The sequence below is a fragment of the Cygnus olor genome, chromosome 2, assembly GCF_009769625.2.
Source record: "Cygnus olor isolate bCygOlo1 chromosome 2, bCygOlo1.pri.v2, whole genome shotgun sequence".
NCBI classification, from domain to species: domain Eukaryota; kingdom Metazoa; phylum Chordata; class Aves; order Anseriformes; family Anatidae; genus Cygnus; species Cygnus olor.
Genome location: NC_049170.1, coordinates 70,913,041 through 70,939,061, shown reverse-complemented (window position 1 = coordinate 70,939,061; position 26,021 = coordinate 70,913,041). Strand labels below are relative to the sequence as shown.

Sequence of the window (26,021 nt, the reverse complement as noted above, 5' to 3'; positions counted from 1 at the left end):
CTCTTTGGTGAAGCACGATTCTCAAAGTGTAATTTTTTTGCCATTTAGAAGCCTTTTTACAGATTAGTGGCAAGACTTACTTCCAAAATTTAAATAGCACTTGGCCCAGGGCTGCCACCTTCACCCAAATACAAGTCTTGACAAGGAGAACTTCCTTGGCTGCAATGCTGCAGTAAAAAAAATCTTTAATCATTTATTGAAGATCCTCAAAATTGCTGCCTGAAGCAAAATAACAATTTTAAGTTTTTAACCTGTCCACTCATTTTTGCCTTTTTTTTTTTGTTTTGTTTCCTTTTCCAAAAGGATTATCAGATATGGACAATTCTTTGTGGGCTGTAAATTAGTAGTTAACAAAAAAAATTATGTTAATATTACCTTGCAGACATAGGGGGGAGTTTGTTTTTAAAGTAATGAATATATTCTTAAATCAAATTTTAGTTATGGGTGAGTTAGGTTCATGTATCAATCAGCAGGGGGTGTTTTGAGGATGGGGAAATTTAATATCTTTCATCTAGCAATTTTTTCCTGTTCAGCTCTTGCTTGGTAAATTACATTAAAATGTTGGAGCAGATGGTGCATGTGGCTTAAATAGTATGCAGACCCATGTTCTATCTATGCTAACAGCTCTCTGTGGGGACCTTGAAATAGTTAAAGCTGCACGTGTGTATATGGATATAGTGTATAAGGGTAAATATAATGCATTTAAAATACATTCCTGCAATGCTTCAAGGTGAAATTAAAGTTACAGAGGTTTATTGGTGTCTTGAGCAGCTGGGGCCTCCCCAGAACACAGGATAAAAGCAAGGATAGGGTCTGATGGGTGGGCTAGTCCTTCCCACACAGTACATCCAAAGCAAACCCTGCACAGCAGACTTAAATCACAGTTCTCCATTGCAAACCTTTCAGTGTTTGAAATCTGTTATTTTTAGGTCACTGCCTGTCTCCTATGCAACCACATCACTGCAGCAGCACCCTGACGTCTCCCAGTCTTTCCTGTACTTATTCTCCCAAGACCATTATGAGACAGGGAAGTGTCGTCATCCCTGTTCTATGGACTAGAACTGAAGTACATGGGAGGCTGACACACACGCATGCACGCTGCAGGCACAGGTGTTAGCAGCCTCTGCGAGAGAGTTAGCTTTCCTACACTCTGCTCATACACTCTGTAGAGAAAGGAGGTCTTCCACTGTGCTTTGAAGGCATGACTCAGCCTTCTTTTTTGGATCACTCTGCGGAGCAGCCTCTTTCTGGGACTGGCTGCAGGGGGAGCCTCCTCTCCTAATTTGGGCAGGTACCTGAAGGTAACGTGAATACCCCACAAAGAGGCAGTGTTTCAGATTAAATGAAATTAATGGGAAATTAGGAAGCATCTGTGTTTGGGTGACTTCCCAAGGGCCTCAGAAGTTGTCTGTTGCAGAAAGAGGAGTTGAATCCAAGCTGTAGGTTTATATCTCAACTTCTGAGTCACCTTTGTCTCGGCTTATCCTAGTGATTACATCTGCACATACATAAATAAAGGTAAACGTGTGTGTATGTATGCACACAAATAGAGACAAAAGACAAGTGACCAAATAAATACAAAATGAGACAAGTTTGGCCTATTACAATTTTTTTGTGGTCCCCTCTACCCCCCCAGGTGTAAACAGGAAAACAGATTGTCACAGCTGGCTAATTCCAGAGATGCTCCACTGAGCTGGCAGCCCCTGAGACCTTGCTTTAGCCAGTCAGATATGGAGCTGGTGTGGAATTGTGGGTTTTTAGAGAAAGATGTGATTGAATTTTTGTCTGTATTCTGCAGTATTTCGTACAGATACCCAGAAATGTATGTGCATGGCACATCTCAAGAAATGTGTGCCTAAGACAGTGCTGACCAGTTTTGAAGGGAATAAGTAATAGTGCAGAGGACCTGATTTTCCCTCCAAAATGTATGGTGATCCAGCCTTTATGTGTACAAGGAGAGGAGCTCAGACTATAGTCACCTGGGTGGCTTTTAGGAATCCCTTTTGTGGTAAAAGCAGGACCTAGGCAAGATTGTCTAACACCTTGTCTAGCAGAACCTTAAAAATCTTAAGTGTTGGAGAATCCACCACATCCTTGGAGAGATTATTCCAATGATTGATTGTTCTCACAGGGAAAAATTTTCCTCTTAAGTGCAATCGCTATATCGCTGGTGCAGCTTGTACCCACTGCCCCTTATTTCTTCCATGTGATCCAGACTTTGTAGGTTCTAAGGAGTTTGCATTTTTGGATTGGGATGATTTTTATACAGAAAATGTCTTCTCTCTTCTTTCTACTAGAAGAAGAAATCAAGGAGAGTTTATTACCCGCTTTGGTTGAAGATTGCCTTTTGGGTTTGATGTTGTTTTGGTTTCTTTTGAGATGCCTGGAAGGGAAGACTTGGTCTTGCCTTGATAAGTAAACTGAAACAGAAATGAGTTGCACAGAGGTGGTGCTGCAGTTAACCAAAGTATATATAATTATTTTTTTATTTATTTCTCTTGTTCTGCTACCCAGGGCTACACCACCAGGTCTGATGTGTGTGCTGTATTATGAAGTTATATCTTTCTTCCACCTTCCCCTTTTTCGTGTCAAGATAACTTGCCTGTTGTCTCCTCCTTAATTTACAGCTCTATTTTTAAAGCTGTTTTTTCATCTAGTTTTTCATCCAGAAGGAACCCATAAAATTTTTTGAAATGTTGCTTTCTCTGATTTTATTACCTTTGACAGACTCATTATGTATGTTAGAATTGGTGTTCTTCAAAAAGAATTAATATAAGCTTACTCCCAATCTGTATGTGTTTGTGTAGAATGAACAAATATAGTATTCCATTTTATGACAATTCTATTACACCTATTTCTGAGAAGTGTGTTATTTATTTACAGGGGTATTTTGTGGGGAAGTAAGTAGAAGATTGGATTTTGAAGTAAGTAGTTATTATAGAAGTTGGATGGCCATTTGAGTTTGTGGCTCCATATGATTTTGCCAGTTGAGTGTTAGAGTGCTGCTGTCAATGGATTTAGAGGATAATTTCCCTTTCATGGTGCAAGACCACACTTTTAGTTGGAATTTATGTTTCTTATCTTCACAATTTGGGAAACTACTTTGTCTTCATGCTTCATTTTCTACTGCCCAAAAATGTCTGTGGAAAAGTGTTAACACGGTCTAACATTAATCTTGAAACCAGCAAGAGTGGTTATTTGATTGTCTGCTGCATGGTACTTTTTTCTATCTAGCAATGAAAGCTACTGCCTAGCATTTGAGGCTGATTTTAGTCCATTTGCAATCTAAGAAAGAAAGAAAAAACAGAGGTGGTAGAATGTGTAGCTGCATCCTCTAATGTTTATATTGCATTTGAAGCAGTTTGCCCGTATGTATGTATTGCCTCTCCTTCCCTTTATTTTTTTAATCAAAAGTAAATTAAAGGTTTAGTAATTCAGTATGATTTGTCTCCATGGGATCCAGCAGCAGGACTAGAGCACCACACACAAGAGAAGGCTAAATAATGATGGATGTAGTTTATTAAGCAGTTCCCAAGCAAAAGAAAGTGCTACTCTCAAAAACCTTGAAGAGCAACAGTTTATAGCACAGAGAAGGTGTTTCCCTTGGCTTTATTTATGCAAATGAAAATACTGCCAAATAATAGCATTGAATTACCACATGGTTATGTGATGAATGCTGAATGTTTTTAATCAGCCAGGAGTTAGTCCAATGAGCCTAATATAATTCTTCATCAGTCTAGGATACCCTGTGGGTTTTTTTGTTACGCTGTAATATTCATTTTTGCCATTCCTAGGACATTTATCAGGGCTACCCAACAGAGGGTGGAGAAGAAATTTTACAGGCATGTCTCTTAACTGTTCCTTACTCTGCTACATAAAGCTCAGCTGAGATAGTTTTAATTCAGCTGAGATTAGATCGAGCATTTCAGGAAGTATTTCTCTTTACTAGATCACAGACACAAACTTGCTTTCTCTTTTCTGAAGGGAGAGATTTTTGTTAGGGTGTTGCTACTGTGCATCATTTGTTGTCTTTCAGATTTCTAGCTGGTGAGCAGAATGGATGAACGCAATTCTCCTGTGTGCCTGCTGGAGGCTGAAATATGCGCCTCTCCCCGTCGCCACTTTTTTTTTTTTTAAGTATTAAGAAAATAGCAAACCAGTGAAGGTGTACAGATGCTCGGCCTTCCCACCTCTGTACCATTTGTCAAGGTCTTCATGTTGCTTGTATTGCAAAGAATAGGTTAGCTTGAATTTGCTTGGGTTTCATCTTCAGATGCCCAGATTTGCTTTGCAGTTGATCATTCATAAACAGAAAATCTCTACGAGTAGTAGAGAAGATAAAACATACAGCACTTGACTAAGAAGGTGTTGTGAAGGAAGTGATTATGGTTTGAGGGATGATTGAGTTTCCAGAAGGAAGGAAGGAGTCTGGAACAGGTTTGGCACCACTGTGCTGCTGGAGCATATCCGCAGCACAGCTATGGATTAGAGACAGCCCGTTCACGGCAGCGTACCAGCTAGTTATGAGTGGAGTTTGCAGCACCTGAAATGAATCAGGGAAAAATGCCAGCCTATATTAACACTTCTCTCCATGTAAGTAACAGTGACAGATTACTAATAGATATTACATCAGTCTTCTTTTTTTTTTTTCTCTGAACAGAACAGATGCCATAAATTTTGTAATCTGACTATGTAGTGAGCATCAGTAATAAGTTTGATCCTAAATGTTCTGACGTAGTCCCGCGAAACTTCTGTATGTAACAACAAATGCAGTTTAAGAGGTAACTGTGGAGGTAACCTGGTACCCATCTTATTTTGGGCCAAGTGGGGACAGAGGAGGGGAGAGGTTCTGGGGGAGGGCCTGTTTCTTTGCTTGCTTTCGAGGGCCATTTAGATTATTTTAAAATCTTAGCTGAATGCTTGAAAGTCTTGGCAAGCTCAGTATTCTCTGGGTTTTATCAAGATAAATTAAAACACAACAAAGAAGAAACAAACAGAAAATTTCCCAACAAAAAGCCCGTAAGCTGGTAGCAACAGCTTTAGCCTTCTTCAGCTCCTCACCCTACAAAAAACAGTAATGTTTATCTCCTCTTTATCTTAAAATTGTGTGGAGACAGGAAAAAAAAACACAGCAGAATAGTGATTCTTTCAGCCTTGAGAATTGCTGCCCCTTCTTATTCTGAAGCGTGAGCTGCTCATTCTACAGTACTGGTTGTCTTTGTGCTACTGACAGATTGTCTCTGACATTGTCATTAGAGCTTTTCCTGTTTTTAAAAACAATAATTGAAGTGGATTTATTGAGTTTTCGTATAGAACAGTGATGGACGCAAAACAGCAGTGCTGACTGTAGTAGAAGAAAAGTTATTAGGATTCATTTAAATAAGGCAAGAGACTACAGTTAGGAGTTCATCTTTGACCATATGGATTGGAAAGCATTTAGCTAATGAATTATTCCAAAAGAACAAGTTCAGTGAGGGGAATCTTTTTCTCGTATTAGTTCAGACTTAGCATGTTTCAAAAGTGACAGTCGAAGGTAAACTCTTGACTGGAATCCTTTTTTCATCTCTGGGACAACATATTCTTAATACAATACTGCCATGTCTCACGGTAGAAACTATTTGCCAAAATATTGCTGCTATTGTACTAGAAGCCCTTGTATTACAACCAAGATGGGCAGGATTACTCATGTTTACAAGTGCTAAATTACTTTTTATTCTTATTGAGTAAAAGCTGGTGATCTTAAATAGGAAAACAGTACTCTACCTGTATTGGCACTTGCTGCTGCTATTTTTATTTTTTTAGTAGGAGCCAAAGTTCACCTTGTAAAGGAAAGGCTACTTTCCTTTAGGTAGTCTGCTTATGAGGGGCAGATTGTCCCATGTCTGCCCTCTTGTGGATGTTTATTTGTATGGTTCCTTGAAATCTGAGGTTCTAGCCATCTTTAGGGGAAATTTAATAATTTAGCTGGATTGCAGCTCTCATGTCTCATAGGTCCATGAGCATTAGGAACTAAGAAAGTATGAGTTTAGTATAGGCACTCCAAAACAGGAAGCTAGAGTTCATGTAACCCATCTAAAGGTGTACTTAATCATGCAGTAGTTTTAAAAATATATCTGTATTTTTCCTGTGTTGCTATCGGCTTTCACACTTCAATAGATGTATGGTAGATTCTTTTCTATGAAGAAAGGCTGGGAGAGCTGGGGCTGTTCAGCCTGAAGAAGAGAAGGCTCTGGGCAGACCTCATTGCAGCTTTTCAATACTGAAAGGGAGCTTATAAAAAGGATGGAGAACAACTTTTTTCTTGGGCAGACAATGACAAGACAAGGGGAGTGGTTTTAAACTAAAAGATGGAAGATTTCAATTAGGTGTTTGGAGGAAATTCTTCACTCAGAGGGTGGTGAGGCACTGGCACAGGTTGCCCAGAGAAGCTGTGGGTGCCCCATCCCTGGAGGTGTTCAAGGCCAGGCCCCAAAGCCCGCCATCCAGGAGCTTTGGGCAACCTGGTCTGGTGGGAAGTGTCCCTGCTGATGGCAGGGGGATTGGAACAAGATGGTGTCTAAGGTCACTTCCCACCCAAACCATTCCGTGATTCTATGAATAGTGAGAGAAATCAGTCTGTGCATAAGCATTTGTCATGTTCTGCATGTGGCTGATTGGAAGAACTGTGAGCAAACATTAGACAAATATTGTAGCACCCTCTGCAGAGTCTGCTGAGTTGTTCTCTACCATGTATGTGGTTTTGTTTTTTAATAGTAGCCAGGTGATGAGAGTGATGTGCTCGTGAATCTCTGGTTTCTTTAAATGTGATCCTAGGAGCTGCTGTCCTAATGGGACAAGGAACAAGATGCTTCTTTGTTTTGTTTTGACAGCATGTGATGCTGAGCTTCTAGATCAAAAAAGGTATCATTTTGATGTTTCTGTTTTTCTACTGTTAATCAATAAGAAATAATCTCAGTAGAAGCAAACCTGTAGTCCTGGGATGGAGAGAAGGAAGCACTCAGTATGATAAGACTGTAATTCAGTGAAAATCAAATAAAGTGATTTTTTGTAGTGCTCCATCAGTAGATCTGTTTGTCACCTTTGTGGCTGTCATAGAAGCATGATATATTCAATACAGGGGAGCGGGAATAGGGGGATATGAATGATTGTCAGTGGACATAATATTTGCACAGATATGGCAGTTAACTGCCTCTTTACTGTGTTACAGACCATTCATAATCACTGCCATCACTCTAGAGTTTTCTACCAGATACTTTTATGAAAATATTGTTTAAAAAGAATTAGAAGATGAGGTGGATAGAAATTCAGGTCATACTGAACCGAGTTTGCAAGCAGTTCCAGAAGTAGCAAAGCTGATCATTTTCTGTAGGTCTGATATCAGAGAGTAATCTCACATTCTTGCTTCTTCTTCATGGGTCAATAATTAGGTCAAACTTTTAACAGCTGTCAGAGACCTCCCCCATTCTGTTGTTCTTTGTTAAGTGGTCCCAGCATGTTTAAAAGTTTTCAGGGAAAGGGAAGAAACAGCAGCTACATGCAATGCTTGCCTGGACTGTGGGATCAGGTTGGCATTGTTTTCTTAGACTAAATTAACATAATCGCTCTTGGAGGTGAAATGCACAGTTGCAATCAGCCAAAAAGGCACAGATCCTTTACTCACTTCCAACAGACAGCCTCTTGTCTTCAGTGCTTTCCATCACACCTGCAGGTGTTATACTCTTCAGTAGGAGAAAATCATTAATTCTTTCCTTGAAAAGCTCAAATTTGAAAAAGCCAATGTTCCCCTGCAATGACCTTGCTGCCTTATGATACTCGGCAGGAAGAGAAAATCAGTAACTTTTTCCTTGAAAGGCTCAAATATGAAAAAGCTAGAGTTCCCCTACAGTGACCCTTTTGCTGCTTTACTCCCACCTCCCTTTCATCATCTCACTTCTCATGGGGCTTGAAGAAAAATGCGTACACCTTAAGTTAGGGAAAAGCTCTGTAACTGTACAATTCACAGGTGGAGTTTAAGGAAGGTGAACTAAGGGGCACTGAGTCTGTAATTTCTTTCATGTGTTCTGTATGTTTGTGCAACACAGAGCTAGCAGGGCCTTTCCGGGCTCCCTGGAGACACCCAAAAAGCTTCGTAGTAGAAGGGAGTGAGTGCAGCAAGTATGCAGGCAGCTGAAGGGCAGCCCGGAGATGATTTTCAAACCACAGCAGAGGAAACTGTCAAGGAAATGTGACAGTAGGGGAGATACCTGCACGAGCTCATAAGCTCTGTGCTCCTCCACTACCTGTGGAAGTCTTGTGCAAATCTGTGAATTCAGTGGGCTCGAGTTTATCCCAGGCTTTGCTCTGCTCCTGGTTCCAGATACATGCTTTGGCCAGCACAGGTGTTTGAGAGGTGATGAAAGGCTTCTGTTGAGGGCCTGAGCCCTGCTCTGTTGACTTTGATTTTCTTGCTCAACTCCCAGTCTGTTCTTGTAGAATGACAGCTTCAGTTTGGATAATCCTCTGTGTGGACTTGCTTGTCATGTTTACAGAGGTGTTAAATGGAAGCTGAGGTCTTTCTCTGGGAGAACGAAAAAGCATGATGAGGTTCAGTGTGGGACTGGTGTAAAAAGCTGTATTAGAAATCAGTATGAGGAGTTGAGCACTGGTGGAAAATAGGGAGTGAAAAAGTTGGAGTGTCAGTTTTTTCACCTCTGAAGTTTAAGATGTGCTAGCAGCTGTAACTGAAGCAGAGAAAAGGTCTGAAGAGTCGGCACTGAGTTTTTGTGGTTTGTTTGTTTCCTAAATGAAATTAGGTGTTTTTTGTTTGTTCTGTTTTTTTTTTGTTGTTGTTGTTTGTTTCCTTTAGTGCTTCTAAGGACATGCCAACTGAAAAACTGAATGTAAGCTGTAAAGTCTGATGGCTTGAAAGGGATATATGGAAGACCAATATTCTCCCAAGACCTTACATTCCTTTTTCTTTCATTATTCCTTAACAGATTAAATTTCCTGAGGTGGAGTCCTACCTTATTGGAAAATCTCACTCACCATTGGCAATCATATAAATAGCCTTAAGACATGCTTCTGTGGCACCGATCCAGACTTGGATCATTTCTAGTAGGTTCCATAGCTTTGAGAAAGTGTTAATGTGTAGGTGTGCTAACACTGTGTCGTCTTCAGCTGCTGAAGTGCGTCCATCATCTAAATCCTCTGTTTGATGAACCAGAAAGGAGGGTCTAGGTATATTGGGATAGCGTAATTCTGTTAATTAGTCTCTTAATTAAGCAGTGCTTCTGACTGTCCTCAGTGAAAGAAACGTAACTAGTCTGTTGTTCTACTTAGATGCCCTCCACTGGATGATGATAAAAATGGTGCTGCTATGTAGCATTTTTTCATTGGAATGCCTTAACAGTGATTTTTTTCTTTTTTAAATAAGAGCTGTATTGTTCACCATGTTTTACAGAAGGGGAAATTGGAGCATAACTCAATGAAGTGACTTGTCCAGTGCCACCTGGCCATCTACTCTGAGAGAGACCAGCACTTTGGTTGTTTGTCCTCAGTAAGGGCAATATTACTGCTATCTTGTCGCTTTCCACTTGGAGCATAACTCTGTGCTTTATGTATTTCTTGTTATGTGCTTTTTCATTACAACTTCATTTTCTGAAGAGTTCAATCTTCTGGCTTAGAAAAGTTTGATAGTGCTGGGCTTGCCTTTTGTTCTTCTTTTCACCTGCGAAGCTCCAAGCTGGAGGAAGCAAAACAAACATTGAGTAAATTATGTTCCAGTGTTATATGTGGACTCCCTGAGATCCACAGGGCTTTTTCCAATAGCCACAAATTTTCTTTCTGCAAGGATTGTTTTTCTTTCTCGTAACATGTGATTGGCTCGGTGCACTTGAACTGATGCATTATTAAAGTTTTGGAAAACCCTCCAAGATTACTTGTTAACAATTCATCTGGAGTTCCATGGTATTTTGATTTTCACGTGCTACATTGTAGTTAATATGATTAATAATAGAGGCTGCCAAACTAGGTAAGATTAAAATGTACCTGGGATGTCTGTTCTCATATGAGAAGATGTTCTACCAGAGAACATTTACCAGACTACCAGAGTTACGGCTGCTGAAACATCAACCATAGCCATGGTATTGCATAACTATAGTTTCTAGTTTCTGTAGCTGGCAAAATACCAAAGGAGATGGATCCTGAGAGCTGATTCTATTATAGAAGATTCTTATATATGATAAATGGCTAGCTCTCAACCCAGTTTTCCAATGTGTGGATTTTTTTTCTAAATATATTTATAGTCTTGTTTCTATCTGCAGAATGATATGCAATTTCACATAGTAATATTTCATTTTGTCTCTGTCCTAGTGATTAGTAGAGTAATTACACACATACAGTATGTGTACTTTTCCTGCATTGACTAAGATCAGAGCATGGGCAAGCTTACTGCAATAAATGTGGTTTATTTGATTTTATGTTTGGTACTTTCATTCAGTTATGCAACTTTTGCACAGAAAGCAATGTCTACATTAAATCTGTTCAATAGGATTTCCTTAAACTTAATATCTTTATCACGTTCACAGTCTTCTTCAATTTATATATGTACAAAATGGAGATAATAACATATTGACTTTTTGCTATTGTTTCAGACTTGATCAGTACTTCTAAAATGCTGTCATACTTGCAGATGGAATTCAGTCAGCAAGCACAAAGTCATCTGGTAGTGAGCAAGTGTTGGTAGAACAAGGTTGCCCAACCCTGGATACTAGTGAAGAGTAAGTGTGGATGCCAGAGGCAGCATGTAAGCAGATACTGGACGGTGTGCAGCACGGCTCGTGTAGCAGTGGGCATCTGGGCTTCTGAGAGAGGTGCAGCCTCTAACTCCCAGGAAATGCAAAACTGAGCAGGTCATGGCAAAAGCTGTCAGGTGTAGAAGCCAGACATTGGCAAGAGGTAGTGACTGATGGCTTCTTGCCCTTTTATAAGGTAGCATCACCCAGCATCTGCTGAATACCTTCCAGCATGCTTAGTTTGGGAAGGGAAAATACAGACTGGTATGCTGCTCTTCATAAATGGATAATCTTGCTTAGTCCAGGTATTAGTGAGAGCTGATAGAGATCCTCCTTCAGCGAAGAGGGTTAGCAGATGCTGTGCTTCTGGAGGAAGAGCACCTGTGCTCTGGGGCTCTGAGGTTTTGTAGTTAATGCTATTAATTGCATCAGTGCCAAGGAGCCCCCAAAAAGAGATTATTGTTCTTGAGCATGCATACAGCAAATGAAAAATATAGAAGAATCTCTGCTGCGGAGCTCACAGCAACTAGCACTGATCTGGCATGTAATGAGCAAAGAAATTAGCAAGTCTAGGAAAAATGGATGAAATCTGTCACCTTAGGCTTTTTGACTAAGCTAGTAGCCTCCTGAGTGTTACTGGTCACAGTGCTGTCAGGCTGCCCAGAATAATGTCCCTGCTTCAGGGTTATCCAAGGTCTGCACCACAGCCACACAAATGAGACCTTTGCTGAGCATTATTTTAGGAGTACATTTTCATATTCTTTTCACTGACTTGAAGATAAAGATATATGCTGACAAGGCTCATGCTGAAGAGTTCTGCTTTAGCTCTCTGATCAAAATTTAGGACCATCGTCTACCGTGCAAACTCATTTTGCGAGGTATCCAACTCGAACAGTTCCAGAACCCATTTGTCATTGTTGTTTAGAAGCATTTGAGGTTTTTGATGCATTTTCAATCACTGCTTACAGCACTCTATAATGTTTTCACAGCACTTGGCTTGGTGGCTGTGGTTCTTTGCTGAATAGGTGTTTTTTTTTTTTTTTTTTTTATTCTGCTTAAAACACTCCTTGCTTGCAGCAGCTGTGACTTGTGCCCATCAAGGTAAAAAGACAGCATTTTTATTGCTGCTGCAAATCTTTCTGCACTGGCTGCTTATAAGTACCTAGTGATAAGGCAGCCTCAAAGCCAGCACCACCGCTTGCAAAGACTCTGTGGGGGCAAAGTGAGACTAATGCCTATTTCCAGCCCCTTTGGTGAGAACAGCTCCAAGCAGAGAAAACCCCCTATGTCCTCCCCAGCATGTCAAAATCCAGCAGCTAGCTGCTAATTGCCTTTACAATGATTCACATGCCATCTGCCATTGCCGGGAGCTTTTGTCGTGTGTAGCAGGCTCTAGGCAGGTCCGTAAACTTCGTGCAGTTCTTACGTTAATAAGAATATCGGCTGTTATAGAGTGACACCGACTCGATACAGCGTGGTAATGCCAGTGGTGTTGCTACGTGCAGAAATTAGTTAAGAAATAATTTACCTGTTGTCACCCTTTCATTTGGCTTTGAGAGGACTGCATTTTCTACGATAAGGAGGGGGAAATGCAGAGAAAAAAAAAAAAACACAAAAGATTATGTCAATCGTGTGCTGTTAAGGGTTCCCCCACCCTCAGGGAAACCAACTCAAGGATGGTGGGAGAGAGCTGTCAGAGCTAATAGAAGCGCAAAGGATTATCGTGCTCCTGTGTACTGCACCTCATCTGCAAGCCAAGAACGAGCAGAAGCGAGCGTGACCACCTGACACAGTGGCCCTGGGGCCACTGGGAGCCCCACTTGCTCGGGGCCGTGCTGGGGAGAGGTATCAGTGTTGGTCCTGTCATAACTCACGTAAACGATTGCATAAGAGTACTGGTGCCATGACTGTCAAAAGCAAGGGGGAGGGATGGGGTTTCTCCCTCCCTGTGCTTTTTCAATGGCGTGAATTGGAAGCTCAGCCCTAACACGCTGAGCAGCCGGGGATTCTCTTTCACACCAAGGGAGAGGGGGGGCTCTCGCTTTTGTTTAATTCTGCCTTTGTTTTGTTTGTTTATAGTTCTTTCTTTTTTCCTTTTTATTTCTTTTTCTTTTGTCACCATTTGCATTTTGATACTCGTTACTGCTGCTGCTACTGCTTTCAATAATTGTTTTATCAGCATTTATCAGCACCGGGATGCATGCTGAAATGCCACCTTGTTTTAAAGTGGTTTCTTCAAAACAGAGATGCCGCAGAATCGCATCTTTTTTTTTTTTCCTTCCCCCATTCAAGCTTCTTTTGAGGATGCTGATATACATCATCTATAAGCAGGCACATGAAACAGCTTAATATGCTAACATGTTACGAACCGGGGTGGTGAGGGAGGATGAGATGAGAGCGTGACATGATGCGGTCAGTCATTCCCATTCAGGGGTGTAAACAGCATGCTGTTCTTCCAGGCACACAGGCGTACACAGCCAGCGAGTGTCATACACCTCAGTGCCAGCTGGCTGGCAGCACCAGTGGATGGATGAATCCAGCAGCAAGAAGTCACAGAGGTGACTGTAATGGCGGGCCTCCCCATTCCCCAGGCGAGCTTTTTGCCAGCTGAGCTCAGGGGTCAGTTCATTTAGCATGGACCACTAATAATCCTCACAGCTGCCTCCCAGCGCCTGTGGTACTAACCCTTCCTGTTGGTGCAGCAATTTGTGACTTATTTTATTTTTTACCTGGCTTTGAAGCTCCAGAGAAGCTTTTGGCTCTCCCTTTTGTTTCATGTGGTGGGTGCATGATTCTTGGAGCCCGGAAGAGCGAGTGTCTTTACCTGGTCCCTGCGGATCCCCCGGGGCAGGCCCCATCCCACTGCTGTGGTATTGCGTGCCTGTCAGGAGCATTGAGTGGAGTGCAGCTGTGCCATGGTGCTGCAGATGAGCACCAAGGTTGCCATGGAGATCTACGACCCAGCCAAAATGTGAAGAAGAGCGGGTGCTTGTCGAAGCACGCGAACTCAATGGAGAATGAAGGGCCAACAAGGCCCATGCGTAGATGGGGCCCGCTGGCAGCCGTCCCAGACGGAGTTTGAGTTTCCTTCCTTCTCCCCCTGTCCCTATCACAGCGCTTCTTCCTTAACGAAAATGGCGGCAGGCAGCCCAGGCCTGCCTCCCCTTCATCTCCCCAAGGCCGGGGATGGCATACTAATGGCTGTGCCCTGGGGAAATGGGGGGAAGGGTCTGGGGCACGCGGCTTTGATGAAGGAGCGTGCGCCACTCGCTGCTGGGGCTTTAGTGGGTGCCGTGGGATTTGTTTGCAGCATATGCGATGCTGTTAATGATTGAAAAATTACCACAACAATTAGTCACGGATCGCTGAAGGCAAGGCCCCCAAACGCTGTGGACAATATGATTAAATCCATGTATGTGACAATTAACTCTCCTGCAGGTTTATCCACCAAGGAGATGGGAGGTAGATGGACAAAAAAATGACAGGCAAGAATAATGCAGCAGAATGGACCCGATACAGCTGGCACTATCAATTTTAATCTGACACTGAATTAATCACACTTGGATTAATCCTGTTCTTATTGCACCATTCTGGTTGCCTGTTTATTTATATTCTTCTTCCTTTGTGTGCTACACGGAAGCATGACGGATTTAATTCCTGTCCGTTCCATGTTTTTAAATTTAAAAGGCAAATCCTTCAGTCACGCCGTGTTTGAGGTACTATGTGGCGCAATTATCTCATAAAAAATAAGCAGAGTCCAGATGCACCATGCCATGAATCCCCTTCTGTATCACAGCTGAGTAACTCTCAATAAATATTTGTTCACTCAATATTCTGACTGGGTAGGTCTAGTTCTGTCTGTCTGTCCATTCTGACAGACATGCTGGCACACGAGTAATGCTTTGATTGTGTATTTATGTTGCTGTTAGGAAAAAATCAGTTTGTGTTTGTTCATGATTCTGGCTGTGTTCAAGACTTTATTTTGAGGAACTGAAAGCAACCCTTTTGTGTTACATAGATGTGTTGCCAAGAGGATTCAGACTGGAAATGTAAAAAGCTCTGGTGCCGGAACCAGAGGGGGAAAGTATAGATGATCTGGTGTAAGATTTTTAAAAGATCAAGTTTTTAAGGGAAAAGAAGCACTAATGTTTGCCAGACAATAGCAAAGTCTTGAAACTATCTGTATCAGTAGACAGTCTGCTCCAAATTAATCGATGTTGTGCCCTTTCTAGTCCAGTAAAAGTAGCTTGCTCACTACGCTGTTGATATGCCTGGTCCCTGACAAGTTTCTTGTTCACAAAGTCTTGTTCACAAAGTCTTGTTCACGAAGTGGCAAGTGCAGGTTGATGGATTGGGCTATAGCCACAGCTTAATTTCATCTGTAGCTACTGCAGACCTCTCTCTCCTTTCTGCTCTTCTCATCCCTTGTGTTCTGTTTTCTCCTTGTAATCTCTAAAAAAAGGTGTTTTAACTGTGAGTTCAAGTTGACTTCTAAGACATGCATCTGGGCTCACTGTGAAGACTCTTTACCCTGGCATATCACTACTGTGGTCTGCAATGCAAATTATTGCACATTATTGCAAATGCTCATATTGCTCGTCTAAGTGTCACAATCGTCCTGGTTTTAAAAATCCCAGTGAAAATGTTGGAGATACTTAACTATATTCTTCAACACAGGGTGACTTAAAGGTAGGTAAAATACCTGCTTGTTTAAATGTAAATATTTTAATCCAGATTCAATTGTGAGTGCTCTATGTATATATCAGTAACTTGAAAATGTGAAGCTTCCTGAAGTGCGGCTGAACCACCTTCTTTTAGTGCAGTGGTTCTCTTGTTGGGAGAGAGCACAATTTATACTCATGCTATGACCTGCAGGCTTAAGCACAAAGAAATGGACAAGTCCTGTGAAGTCAGTTGGCAATAAAGATATCAGTGACCTTTAGGCATGTAATTCAGTGCCCAAAGTAGCCTTGCCTTGTTGTCAATGTAGATTTCAAAATGTAATTAAAGTAGAAAGAGTAGGTGCTTGGGGACAGAGGATGTGAATATTGCTTCTTGTGTATGTTTGCATGCAAAGACAGCATGCTGCAACATGGACAGAGTGGACATCCATCCTATTCACCAATAGTTGTACATCCTAAGAGAAGGTCAAGCTAAACTGGCTCAGGTCGTTCTAGCACACAGGAAAGTTTGCAAGAGACCCTCATATTTGTTAGTAGTTTTGGAAATCGTACCCAAATAAAGCCAAATTTGTGTCAGAACTGCTGCTTTCATTGCTTCTTTCAGTCATTTCTCCAACTGAATATACTTCTGCATCTGGGGTCCACCTGGATTCAGTTGCAGTTATTCTTTTTTTCTTTTTCCACTGAAAATCTAAAGAGAAATAACAACCAACAAAAGTATTTTGATCAGGGAGAGTTTAAATCTGCATCTCTGCAAATGCTGATGCTGTGTTCTGATAGATGTGTAATAAGTAATGGATATTAGTATTGATCTGGCCATTGTGTGATTCTCAAAATACCCATTGAAATAGACAAAGTTTTTTTTGTTGATTTTTTTTTTTTCTTCTCTACTTAATTTGCCATTTGGTGAGGTCAGTTGTAGGTTCTGATCAACTTCTGGCAGCTCAGAAGAGGAGTTGAGCATATTATAAACTTGCAGCAGAGGATCGCTAGCTTGGGATAAAACTAACTTCTACTACAATTTTACTTCAATATCAAAATACTGTCTGCACAGGTGACACAAAATACTAGTGATATGAATTCTATTTCTTCTCTTTTCACCTTCTTGCTTTCTCAGTCCCCTGATATAATCTGGTCTTTTGCTTTTGTATTTGGTGCTGGTTTTTGATGGATAGCCGATGTCTGCTGGTTACATAACTAATTGACAAACACAGAAGTTACTTCTTTATTAAGGAATTTATTAAGCGATTAGGAGACCATTTATGTAGACTCTATTAACATAAAACTAACAATTCAGCACATTAGTAGGAAGAAAGTAGTATGAGATGGGTTGAGATGCATTTTTCGTTTCTTCTGATATTTCAAATCACGGGGGTGTGTCGTATCAAAAATACATTTCCCTCCTTTCTTTCCACCCCCACCCCCCCGTTTATGCCTTTTCATAAGGGAAATGTTGGCAGACAAAAGTCAAAAAGTTCAGATACATATTTTATTTATTACATATTTTATGTAATACATTTTATTTATTTATTACATATTTACCCTAATCCCTTCTGAGCCACTCCTCATGAATTTCTCTTTGGTCTTCAAAAATATTAACGGAACAAGATTAATTACTTAGTGGGAAAATTGGTTTATAAAAGAAAAGTTTTTAATTTCTGTCATGTACCTGGTAAGTTACTGCTTGGGGCTTCTTACATTTGATAGTCCATTGGGCTAGTATGCATCACATTTTACACCACTTAAAGTTTATTTAAATTTAGTTAAGATTTGCTGTGCCTGCAATATAATTAGAGCAAGAGTGACTTGGCTTAAGTTTGATTAACAAGAATTAGGCTTAATTGTGCAGTTACATCAGTAAGTGTTGTTGGCATGCTTAAAATTACAAGTGGATGCCCCGTATGTGATGATGCTTGCTACCCAAGTCACTGCCAGGACCGAGAGCATAGTTAAGATTTTGTGTGTGGGTGTTGGGGTCAAGGGGTGGGATGGAGTGTGTGCAGAGTTTGATTGCTTGCAGGAGTGTATGAAATAAACATGTATTTGCTCACTGGCAGAAAAGACAAGCTTGAAAGAGTTGAGGTAAGAGGTCTGCCAATAGGAAAGTAAATGTTTTGAGTAGGCAGAAGTTGAGGGTGATATGGTGGACTCCTGGTATCTAAACCTAAGCCACTGAGATGATTCTCCTGATCTTTCCAGTGAGGATGTTTCCTCCCTAGACAACGTTCAAGCCCTGGTCTGAAACGAGGAATATATATTTTCTCTGTGTGTGGTTTTCATTTTCTTTTGCTTACATGGAACTAGCTGGGAGCAGCACAACACCCCAAACACCAAGAATTTCTCCCTGTGGCTCCAAGAGTACCTTACTTAAGGTACTTCAGTTTCAAAGAGTGTATTAATCTGAGCAACCTTCTGAAACAGTGTGAAGGGAAGCAAGAGAAGAAGAAAAAGGTCTCAAGAACTTTGGAATTGAATCTGTTGATACAGCATTCAGTTTCTGCTTTTTTTTTTCTTCCCTTTCTAGCTGAACTGAAATTTTCCTATTTTGTTTGTCATCTTTGTGGTTTGCAGTAAAACACTACCTGGGTCCTAACTCGGGAGGAGGGAAGTGGGGGGAAGTGTTTAATACTCTTTTCAGAGAATCAAATGAAAGTAAAACAAGAAGGAGAGTAAGTGCTGGCCCACTTGTTGGCCCAAATATGGCTGCCTGTATTTGACGGTGTGTTAACTTTGGCTGTGCAGTCGCTTGTAGCTGCAAGCCAGCTGCAGTCTGGAAGCTAATAAGACATTAGCATTTGTCTGTGCCTCTGTCAGGATGGTCTGTCTTTCTGGATTCTGGTTTGCTGGAGTATTGTTACAAATTCAAGGAGAGAGCTAGGAAAAGAGTAGGAAGTGGAGGAGGATTCTCTTTTTGGAGATTGCTTTTTTGCCTCTCTTTGGGCAATGGGTCTTGTATCAATTAAAGCATTTTTTTTGCCAAATAAAATGAAGACTGAAGGATGACATTGTTATTCCTAGGGACAGTGCAAAACAATTTCATATGGTCTTTAAGTTCTATTTGTAACAATTTGGGCCATCACCTGGACAGATTTCGTGATTTGCGGATGCTAGGGTACCTACAAGCAAAAAAATAGGATCTACTGGGGTAGAAATGGGATGGCTGAAAAGGTAGAGTATCATGTTTTACTCCATGGCTTCTTGGTGCGCTCATAATTCTTTCCGGGTATAGTAAGTCATCAAAGAAGTTGAAGGACCAGGCTCTCAGTGACTTTCCTAAAGTTCTCTTTTCTTTAGCCAATAGAGAAGCAGAGCAGATTCAAGACAAATCATCCAAAACATGATCTTCTTTCAACCTTGATGCTACTCTGGAAAATTGAAAGCAGAGTTATTCAGAATATCCCTCTGAACCAGTTGTAAAAAGGAAAAAAAAAAAAAAAAAAAAGCACACTATTTAAAAAAAGTATGCAAATAATATTTGTGTGCATTTATATATTTGAATACGCACACACAGACACATACACTCTTAGAATTTTTTTGCTGTAACAGAAAAGTTTTCATTTTCAGCAGAATACATGACATGTTAGTACTGGCCTTTCTTAAAATGCACATGTGAAATCAGATGAGTAAAGAAGTAGAAAAGAGAGAAATTATTATTGAAAGCTATCTAGTTGTTTTTACTTGGTTACCTTAATGCATATGACCTACTAGAGTGTTTGATTGAAATCCTTGCTTATTCAGATGTAGTGTTGTTACAAAGTGCAATTATTAAATTTTCTAGGTGCACGCAGTATAAAAGTTAGTGAATACTTTAAAAGAAACCAAATCCTGCAGCCTTGAAAAAGGTACCAGGCAGGAATGTTCAAGACATATTACAAGTTTCAATTGCTAATCCAGTTGAGATGCTTTTATAGGACCAAGGCTTGTGTACTTGGTCCCTGAATGGTCTGATACCCTGAGTGCATGCACTTAAGATGTTTCTGCAGAGTGTATTGTACTGCACATAGAACTATTTAGCTCTCAGTAAACAGAAGTATATTAAAAATACTTCTAACATTTGCCCTTTAACACTCATAGCTGGCTTGCAAACATCCACCTTCCCTAAGCAGAAGTAAATCCTTTGTCCAGTTGATTAGCTAGGAAGAAAAAAAATCTCTTGGAGACCTTTGCGAGGTCATTAGTGAAGCTTTGCTGTCAGAACGTGAATATGCCACCTGCCTTCCAGAGCCCAGGGGAGCCTGCAGGCAATGTGTGTCTTGGAGCACGCCACAGAATAGCATCTGCATACTGCCAGACTGATCTGCTAATAGCCGAGGGAAAGAGAGAATTGATGCCAGGGGTGAAGGGAAATGCTGAAACCTTGCAAAGTGTTAAGCAGTGCTCACCTATTTATTAGACAGTTAATGCTGCCTGTAGCATTACCAGTGGAGAATAAAAGAAGTGGGGCATGTTGCAGATTGTTAATTGGTCTTACAGCTTCATGTTGTAATTACTAGCTCACTTTCTTCTCTACAAAGGAAAAAATATCCCAGAAGGGACCAAAGTTGAGATGGTTTTCATCTGCTAAAAATCTCTTTACATTTCAAATGTTTCTATTCTTTTTTTGTATAAGAAAGAGAAAAATCATTTTGCTCTCAGACTGATAACGTGCAAGAAGCCCCCCTACCTGATTTTGACTCCTTTAATGGTTGTCCTTTGTAGACACTGGGGTAGAAACTGGTGGTTTTCTATATGCTTTGAAATTGGTTGTGGGGCATGCATTTGTCTGTGGGAGGGTGAGGGAGGTTATTTCAGTAGTCTCTGGTTCTGCTTTTCACAGTGAATTGAGAGTTATGTCTCTGTAGGCTTGAAGAGTGTGTAGACGTGTCAGTAAAATCAATGGATAGAGCTGCACACAGAAGAAATGAATGGTGAAGCCATGGGCAAAGGCACATGGCATTTTTATAGTACATAGCATGTAATACATACTGTGTTTTACATATATATATATATGTATATACATACACATATATGCTGTAACCACAAGTGTATAATGTATGTTCTGCCCCTTAGTTCCATCTCTGCTGAAACTTTGTTTACATCACTTACCCCATGAGCTAACTAGCAACTTTTTTTTTTTATGTCTATGTAAAGCTGCCATATGAGAACCATCTTTTTTTATTTTTTTTCCTCTTGTTCCTGCTATCCCCTGTAAGTTTCCATCTCGAGGTTTTGTTACCCAGGGAGCTAATACTTCATCTCCAATCTGTGAACACTTTCCAGGCTGAGGTGTCACAACCTGTCATACCTGACAAGAAGATACAGGTGTCATTCATCTCCTCTGTTGCTGTATATTGCACAAGGCAAATGTTTAAAGGATGTGTAAGTGTGTGGGGAGAGATCTTCAGTTGGTGCAGATTGTCATGAACCCAGCTGAGACGTTGCACAAGCCGAACATCTACCTTTTTATTGGCTCTCCTCTCAGCATTGTGCAATGTATGAGCATACGTGCGTACAGCCTGTCCAACACTACCACTAGTTAACTGAGCAAGTGACTTAGGTTTCTCTGCTGCAGTGAAATATGGGGCTTGCAACAATACTTCCACTGTTCACACCTCCCATGACATAAGTGCAGAGAGCATTTTACAGATTTTTTGTAGGAAAGACAAGGTCTGTCTGTGTAATATAGTAACGTTTTAAAAATACTTCCAGAGGGAAGTTGCTTTAAGTGAACTTGCTAGAAATGCACAAGCTGATTTTAAAATCTTAATCTTCCTGTAGGACTAAGTTCTTTCTTTTTCATCTGAGAGTGACCATTTCATTACTATGGTTCTTTGGTCCTCTATGAGTGTCCAGCGTGTGCAAAATCTAGTGTTTTTTTTTGTCTAGCCACGCTTTCTCAGTTGTGTTTCCATTTACCCAATGCTTTCCAGGCTTTCCAGGCAAAGGACAAAAGCAATTGCAACATTACATAGGAGATTATATTGTTAACTGTTTTATTTGGCTTTTTATTCGTGGGAAATGGTCTCAGTTAAATCAATTTACCATAATAAGAAGCACAATGATAAAGTATATCCTCCAAGATGGTCGGCTATCAGACTATCATTATATTTTGCCATTATTTAGGTAAGTATTTCACTCTGTGTAGATGAGAATTAGTGTATTTCCTCCTTCAGGCCTGTCTGCTTGCTGCAGGTTGATGGTAACTGGATAGCAAAGAGTTGTTCTAAACCTGGTTTGTTGATGCTGTCAGGACAGAATTATGGGAGGTGGGGATGACCATCTCATCCCCATTAGTACCAATAAGTGTGGTGTATGCTCTCCTCACATGAAGGGGGTAGTAGGTTTGCAACTCTTACTCCTTATCACGCTTGTTTCTTCCAGCTATGATTTGTGCTTGTGATGCAGAAAAGACAAATCCAGCCTACCATGTCTGCTTGCCCCCTATCCATCCCTGCTCTTCATCTTCCCCAGCAGGCACGTGGACCTCCTCCACCAGCCCCAGCTGCAGCAGATTTACAGAATCACAGAATCGTCTAGGTTGGAAGAGACCTCCAAGATCATCTAGTCCAACCTCTGTCCTAACACTAACAAGACCTCCACTAAACCATATCACTAAGGACTACATCTAAACGTCTTTTAAAGACCTCCAGGGATGGTGACTCAACCGCTTCCCTGGGCAGTCCATTCCAATGCCTAACAACCCTTTCAGTAAAGAAGTTCTTCCTAATATCCAACCTAAACCTCCCCTGGCGCAACTTTAGCCCATTCCCCCTCGTCCTGCCACCAGGCACGTGGGAGAATAGACCAACCCCCACCTCTCTACAGCCTCCTTTAAGGTACCTATAGAGAGCAATGAGGTCTCCCCTGAGCCTCCTCCTCTCCAGGCTAAACAACCCCAGTTCCCTCAGCCGCTCCTCGTAAGACTTGTTCTCCAGACCCCTCACCAGCTTTGTTGCCCTTCGCTGGACTCTCTCAAGCACCTCCATGTCCTTCTTGTAGCGAGGGGCCCAAAACTGAACACAGTACTCGAGGTGCAGCCTCACCAGAGCCGAGTACAGGGGGACAATCACCTCCCTAGACCTGCTGGCCACACTGCTGCTTATACAAGGCAGGATGCTGTTGGCCTTCTTGGCCACATAAACGCACTGCTGGCTCATACTCAGCTGCCTATCAACCAGTATTCCCAGGTCCTTCTCGGCCAGGCAGCTTTCCAACCACTCATCTCCCAGCCTGTAGCGCTGCTTGGGGTTGTTGCGCTCCAGATGCAGGACCCGGCACTTGGCCTTGTTGAACTTCATACAGATTTACCTCCCACACCAGCAGCAACCTCGGCTTCCCCTCCTGCTTTGTTATTGTTTAGGGTAGAGGTGGGTAGAGCATATTGAGATAAACTTTTGGCTCAGTTTAATGGTAACTTCACGCTACAGCCCATCTATTAAATGGCCTTAAAGCGGCTTCAAGTGGAAAGGATTCATTCCATTATGCATTTTTTTTCTTTTTGCATATCTAGAAATAACTGCAGCTGTGTTGTTAGAATGAGTTCTTCCTTCATAAGAAAGCTTGTCTGCAGCTAAGGGCTGAATGCATAAATGCTTCTTTCATGCTTAAAATAAAGATATTGCCTTGAAAATAATTTATTTGTAAATTCTTTCCTAGCTTATTTGACAATTTAGCACGGTAGTATTTGGTTGCTAGAATGCATGCTTAACTAAGAGACGGGACAAGCTTCCAACTGTGCATGCAGAAAGCATCTAAATTTGAATTTCAATTAATTCACGTACAGCAAGAAATAAAAATGTCATGTTTGGAGGAGGGTTATTGTTGTTTATGCAGTTTTGCTGGAAGACTTGCAGAATAAATGATTGGCTTGTACTATAGCATGGTATTAGAATAAGAAGTGATTACATTATTAGCTGACAAGTCATGAGTGGTCTGTACGCTTTAGTTTGCTCCCATGTAAAACTGCTTTGAATATTACAGCTCTGTCGGTTATGTCTCTCATCCTTCTTAACATCATATTCAGGTAGCTGTTACAATATCACTTGCCCTGTAATAATTCATTGAGTTATCAGTTACAAATATTTGCTCAGCCTAAGGAGGCCAGGCAGGCATAAGTGAAAAAAGGTCAGACCATGAGGGAGAATATTCTGTGGCCTGAATTCTTGAGTAAATTAGTATTTTACTTTTGATCATAAGAGAATTACAGTCAGAGCTGTATTGATTAGTCTGTGCCTGCGTGCACGTGCTCTTGATTGCTAGGCAGCCAGGCTCCACTTTGATTTTTGGATTGGCAGAGGTAATGATGCCGGAAGGCCCAAGTACAGGAGAATAAGTGGCCCCCAAAGGACTTGGCTGCTACTAAGTATGAGCAGAAACAGCTAGACATCCCTGTATACACAGCTTCCGCTGGGTGAAAACACTACTTGACAGGACAAGGTAGAGGACTGGTAAGGATTTTTCTCATTAAACTGTTGCTGTTTTCTGTTTTGAGCTGAAAAAAAAATTACTTATGTTCAAAATTGGTACCTGTAAAAAGGATCTGGTTGGTTTCTGAAATTTTTTTTTGTGATAAATTTCTCCAGAAATATTCTCTTTTTATCCATTTTGAGACTTTGTGATATGACGTGTTTTAATTCCCTTTTTTATTGAGAGCTGTACTGAAAGGTGAAGTGTCACACTTCCTGAATGTTGTTTCTAAAACATCCTGAAAAAAAAATATAAAATTATCTTTACTATAAATTGAAGAACAGGTTTTATGCTACCGTTTGGAGGAGCAGCACAAGTGAAACAGTAATACGTCTGTGTATGTGTTTGGACTAGGTGACCTCCTGAGGCCCACTCCATCCTGAATGATTTTAGCATCCTATATGCGAGTAAATGAGGGCAAGGTTTTTTTCCACTTGGCTCTTACTGAGATAGTCAAGGAGTTTTTGTAAAATACTGTGATCTGATGCAGCATACTATAACATTACACCACAGCATCCAACACTTTGATGCGTAAGCAAACAAAAGAGCAGAGTAGCAAAAAGGAGAGTTCTGTCAAACTTGAATGAGAAAGGAAAGGATGTTTTGAGACTTTAGGTATATTTTGTATTAATGACTTTGGGAAGATTCCCATCCATCTGCTTGGGGGCTGAGGTTGCTAGACAAAAGAGATGAGGTACAGGCATTAGAGAAGACGTAGCTCTGCAGCTGAGCCCTTTGTAAGGTGTGAATGAATTGAAAGAGCAGTTCTCAATTTCTTTAAAGATGGAAAAGAATAGTAGCTTCAAAAAAGGAGTGGGGTATAAGAATTGCTATTTGCAGATCAGTTAATTGATATATAAGTAGGTATTTCAGTCTTTGCATCTAGTGCATACTTATTTGAATAGTTTGACACCACTGTCCGTATTTATAAAATACGCCAGTGCTGTCCTGTATTCTGACTGGCTTTCCCACTGACTGTGCTACAGAACAGTATATATGGGAATTGCCCTAGGGTCTTCCAATGCTCACCATGCCAGCACACAGAAAACAGTGTTTAGGTTTTGGTTTTTAATCTCAGTTCTGAAAAGCCAGTTTGATGGTTTCGTTTTCACTGATGACATGTGTAATTTAAAATCCCTCAGGTTCCAAGCTGATAGGAGTTTGAGACTGTTCAGTTCTCAAGGAATTAGAAAAATGGTACTTCTTGTATTGATATGATACTATTAGTGAAAAATACCAGAGACTGGTCAGTCCCTGATGTATACACCCTCACCATTTTCACTGAAACCATTTGTAACTTTTCTTTCCTTTGAGTTAAATAATCTCTGTCTTTTGTTAGTTGTTGGTTTGTTTTTTTTTTATTATTATTATTTTTGATCACCTGTTCAGTTGGCTGATGTGTCAAGGATACCGCCTTGTCAATCTGTTTGCTCCTATTTGGACCAAAAGTATTTGTAAAAGTTGGATTTAACTGGGAGGGGGAGTGGAGGAGGAAGAGGATTTTTTTTTTTTTTTTTTTTTTTTTTTTTTTTTTTTTGCCTAGAGAAGAAATGTGAGAAGTTTATCTCTGGTGTTTTCATGTGGAAGAAAGTTGCTGCATCCTTTCTAGGTTCATCCTTGAGTTGTCCTTTTAAGAGGAGTGTATGTTCTAAAATCCATTGATACTGCTGGTAGCTGAACACTTAATAAAGATTTAGTGATTTTTAATTGAACTGAACACATTGTCCTACACAAAAGATGTTATTTGAACTTGCAGAAGCAAGGGCAATAAATAATGACGGTGATGCATAATGACACATTAGTAAATTCATGGTGGCACCCACTCCTTGCTAGGCACTTATCACAGTCTCAGATGACAATCAGATTCTCTGAAGACCTTGCAGTATAAAAATAGATGTATGAGTGATCTACTAGTAGGATGCCATCCTCTAAAAATTCCTGGGAAACTAGCCTTTAGTGGCTTACAGATATATTAATGTTAAGAGTGTGTATTTGATAGCTTTTGGAGCTAAGGCATGTCAGACTTCTTTCCAGAAGCCTTACGAGAGCCTTAAGAACGAGCAAGAATAATAAAAGCAGTAAATTGAGTTATACCTAACTGACCAAAATACAACCTATCCAA

At 40.7% G+C, this 26,021-nt stretch overlaps 1 protein-coding gene and 1 long non-coding RNA gene across 4 annotated transcripts in view; both read left to right on the top strand.

The window, feature by feature from the left end:
- The window catches only part of FARS2 (phenylalanyl-tRNA synthetase 2, mitochondrial), a 260,157-nt gene that overhangs the window by 82,954 nt on the left and 151,182 nt on the right, over positions 1–26,021 (top strand). The gene's annotated exons all lie outside the window — the stretch shown is intronic.
- LOC121066414 lies at positions 7,008–24,599 on the top strand. Its single transcript, XR_005817744.1, has 3 exons — positions 7,008–8,590; positions 23,312–23,315; positions 24,589–24,599. It is a non-coding gene; the product is annotated as an uncharacterized LOC121066414 (long non-coding RNA).